Raw genomic sequence first — 5029 nt, 5'->3', positions numbered from 1 at the left:
AAGTACAGAAGGGCTCCAATTATTTCCTTATAATGAGTTGCATCTACCAGAGAGAAGTCATCATTTTTGCTCAATTTGCAATTTGTGGTCATAGGTGTGCTCATGGGTGCACAGTCTTCCATTCCATATCTTTTAAGCATGTATTTAAGATATTTGGCTTGAGATATAAACAATCTTGCTATGGTTTGAGATACTTGTAGTCCAAGGAAGTGAGATAACTCTCCTATCATTGACATCTCAAATTCTTTTGACGTGTTTTGTGAAAATTCATGGCTCGTCTCATCATTATTGCTAGCAAAAATCAGATCATCAACATAAACAAGTGTGACTAGTAACATACCTTCATTTGTCTTTATGTAGAGATTACTCCCTGCCACCCCATTCTTGAAGCCTTGTTGTTGTAGATAGTGATCCAATCTTGCGTACCAAGCTCTAGGAGCTTGTTTAAGCCCATATAATGCTTTTTTCAACTTACAAACTAAGTCTTTTCCTTCTATTAGATCAAACCCTTCTGGTTGCTCCATGTAGACTTCTTCCTTGAGTTCCCCATTCAGAAATGTTGATTTTACGTCCATTTGATAGATTTTGAATCCTTTTGAGCAAGAAAATGCCAAGAACATCCTGATAGCTTCCACACGAGGTACTGGTGCAAATGTTTCTTCAAAGTCAATTCCTTCAATCTGTGAATAGCCTTTACAAACAAGCCTTGCCTTGTTTCTGATGATTTGTCCATCTTCATTCATTTTGTTTTTGAATACCCACTTGGTTCCTATTATGTTTTTTTCCATTGGACGAGGTACCAACTCCCATGTCTCATTCTTCTCAATTTGGGACATTTCTTCTTCCATGGCTTTTACCCAATGAGGATCCTTACTTGCTTGAGTAAATGTTTTTGGTTCTACCATGGATAGAAGAGCAATATCGTTTTTCTTTGGTGTACTTATCATCCTTCTTCGGGTTTGCAGCCCTTCATCTCTATTGCTAATAATCTTCTCTTTTGGGTGATATTTTTGGAGAAACTTCATCTTTGAAGGGGTTTGAGGTGGTTCTTTTTCCTCGGATTCTTCTTGATCCATTTCTTCTTTTTCAGGTTCTTCTTCTGCAATGAGAGGATCAACTTCGTGTTCTTCAATTTCTTTTTCTGGAAGGTGTTCATCAACCTTTACATCATGCTTTCCACTATTTTCCTTAGTCAATTATTGTAGCACTTGGAGGCTTTGCTCTGTGTAGAGTATCCAAGGAAGATCCCTTCGTCAACCCGAGAATCAAACTTTCCTGGTGAGCCATCATTGATTTTTGTGAAGCACTTTCTTCCAAAAATCTTCAAGTACTTTACTGAAGCAGGTCTTCCTTTCCATAATTCATAAGGAGTTTTTTCATAATTTGGTCTTACTTGAGTACGATTCAAGGTATAGACAGCTGTCTTGACTGCTTCTCTGCAGAATTTTGGCTGCAAATCAGCTGCTAATAACATTGTTCTTGCCATTTCTTGAACTGTTCGGTTTCTTCTTTCAACTACCCCATTTTGTTGGGGTGTTCTGGCAGCAGAGAATTCTCTTTCAATTCCATGTATTTTACATAATTCATTAAATTCTTTTGATGTGTATTCTCCCCCTCTATTTGTTCTAAGGCACTTAATCTTTGAGTCCTTTTCATTTTCTACAAGAGCTTTAAGATTCTTAAAACACTCAAATGATTCAGATTTATATTTTATAAAATATATCCACATCATTCTAGTATAATCATCAACAAATAAAACAAAATACCTTTCTCCTTGGAGTGTCGGATTTCTAGTTGGTCCACATAATTCAGCATGGATGATATCCAAAGGCTTTGATGTAGAAAACTCCTTGGTCTTGTGGTTGGTTCTAGTTTGCTTTCCATGTTGACATGGACCACATATTCCTTGATTTGGTTTGAATAACTTTGGGATGTCTCGTACTGCTTTAATCTTGCTAATATTGATCAAGTCCTCGAAGCTTGTATGTCCAAGTTGCTTGTAACACAACCAACTCTCATCTGTTTGACTTAAGTAGCATTTATCTTCTTGAATCTTGTTCAGAATGTAGATGTTATTTGGTGTTCTAACCCCTTTCGCCACAAGTTCCCCTAAGGAAGAGTTCCTTATTTCACAGTCTTTGGTGCTAAAGACAACATTATGTCCTTGATCGCAGATTTGGCTAACACTCAGGAGGTTGTGTTTGAGCCCGTTTACTAGCAGAGCATTTTGAGCTTTTCCTTGTCCATTAATAAGAGTAATTGTTCCTTTTCCAGCAATTCTAGCAGATCCACTTCCAAAGGATACATTTCCTTCCTTTTTGTTCAATGAAACAAACTTCCTTTTGTCCCCTGTCATGTGTTTGGAACACCCACTATCCACAAACCAATGATTTTCATTATTTTGAGCATATAGAGCCAAGCCACATTTATCCGTGTTGGGATTCTCATTTCTTGATTTTCCTCTTTTGACTGGGCAATTTTGTTCATAGTGTCCCTTATTATTACATAATGAGCAAATAAGAGCAAATTTGGTCAAGGAATCAAACGAATTGTAGGTCTTGATTTGTCCTTGCCTTTTGGGGCCATATGGTTTGTTTATTTGATCCTTTAGTTTTGGTGTTTCATTCTTGCAAGCCATGCAATGTCTAGCTTGATGACCAAAATTTTTACAATAGAAACAATGTCCAAAAAAGATAGTTTTGTACCTATTGTAATAGCCATGATTTGAATCAACATTCTTCCTTGGAATTACTCCCGCTTCATTCTTTGGATTTGATATGGGCCTTTGATGGAATATCACTACAACAAAACCATGTGATGAGCGTCCCTTTTTGCTTCATTTTTTGCATCTAGAGCCCATTTTTGGTGCTATTTGTGTCAATTTATCAAATATGATGCAAAACTTGATGTAAATTTTGCACCAATTCTTACACCAAGTTTAGCACCAGTATTGTAATAGGTTTTGCACTAGATTTTACACCAGGTTTTATGCCAAGTTTTGTACCATCCTTTGCACCATGTTTTGCATCAAGTTTGGCACCTAATTTTGCTTCACCAGCTTTTTCATCCTCTATTGCATCCACTTTTTGCACCTACACTTGCATCAATTTTTGCATCATCTTTTGCATCCTCTTTTGCACCAATTTTAAAATAATTTTTTGCATCATTTTTTGCATCCCCTTTGCGTCAAGTTTTGCATCAAGGTTTGTGTCTAGTTTTGAATCTAATTTTGCATCCACTTTTACATCTTGTTTTGCATCCATATTTGCATCCTCTTTTTCATCTGTTATTGTGTCCATTATTGCATCCAATTTTCTTATGCCATAATTTTCACCTACTTTGGCACCTCCCTTTGCACCCATTTTTTCTTCTAAATTTGCATCCACGATTGCAACCTCATATACATCTAGGTTTTCATTGACTTTTACATCTATTTTTGCATCCTTTTTTGTATTTGCGTCAAGATTTGCATAAGGTTTTGTGTCTCATTTTGTATCTACTTTTATATCGACTTTTGATGCATCCAATTTTTCATCTAATTTTGTGTCCACTATTGCACCCATGTTTTGTCCATGTTTACATTCCTCTTTGCATGCAAGTTTTTCTCCTTTTTCCATCCAAACCTGTGTCCCTTTTTGCGTTCATTATTGTATCCACATTTGTTTCACCACAATTCATGCTAAGTTTTATGCCTACTAATGCACCCATGTTTTCTTCCACTTTTTCATCCATGTTTGCATCTTATTTTGTGTCCAAGTTTGCATCAACTATTGCATATACTTTTTCATCCACTTTTGTGTCAATTTTTCTGTCTTGTTTGCATCTACTTATGTTGTGCCCACTCTGCATCCAATTTTATGTCTATTGTTGCCCCCATTTTTTTGTTCATTTTTGCATCCCTTTTCCAACACTCATCCTATTTTTTGCATTGATGATATTTCTTATGACATTGACAATTATGAACAACTGATGACAATGTCAATAATTATGACGATGATGATCATGAAGATGATCATGATGGCATGAATTGTGATTATTATGATAATGAAAATGGTGATAAAAATGATGGGGTTACATTGACAATGATGATGATGATGTTAATGACCTTGGCCAATCTTCCCAATTTTTAAATGTTGTCATGGTCATAATCATAATCATTATCTTTGGCATCATCTTCCAAGTCATCATCATTTGATCATCATTATTATTATTTTCATCTTGGTCATCATCAACAACAATAATGGCATGAATGATGGTTATGATGTTCATGATGAAGATGACAACAATGATGATAGAAATTACATTAATTATGATGATAGGGATGATGAAAATTATAATGACGATGATAATGGTACTGTTGATGATGATCATCGATCATCTCTCAAAAATAAATTTGTTATTTCTATTGCATATATGATGTGTCATAACAACCCTTTTTGAGAACTCGTAACATTTTTTGGGTTGATGATATTTCTTACGACACCTATAATTATGAATAATTGGCAACAATGTCCATAATGATGATGATGATGATGGAATGGATGGTGATTATGACGATAATGCAATGATGATGATGATGGTGGTAATGATGACTATAATGAAGATGATGACACTCCCTCTAAACTAGGGAGGTATTCATAATGAGACAAAACATTACTCTCAAGTTGAAATATTTATATAAGAATAGATCTGGATTGATAAGCATCAACGATGATTTACATCATCATAGCCAACATTATCAAAATAGCAAGTCCTTGAATAACAAGTTCTATCTCTCCATTAGATCAGAGCACAATGTTGGGAGGCTTAAATTTGGACACCACCGTCTCTCTAGACACTTACCCCACCAGGATGTTCACCAGGTTTTTCATCACATGATCATTTCCTAATCCAATGTCATAATATTTGACACCATTAAATGCCGATCCTCATGACTATTCTTATCTTGGATGTGCTTGACTTATAGCAGTTAGCCCTAGTCAAAGTACAAATTCTCAAAGAATATTGGTCCCAGATGTTTATCCAGCCC

The sequence above is a fragment of the Pinus tabuliformis genome, chromosome 7 (assembly GCF_031772625.1).
Source record: "Pinus tabuliformis cultivar Carrire ecotype Pingquan chromosome 7, CPIR1, whole genome shotgun sequence".
Classification (NCBI taxonomy): domain Eukaryota; kingdom Viridiplantae; phylum Streptophyta; class Pinopsida; order Pinales; family Pinaceae; genus Pinus; species Pinus tabuliformis.
This window is presented reverse-complemented; position numbering follows the sequence as displayed.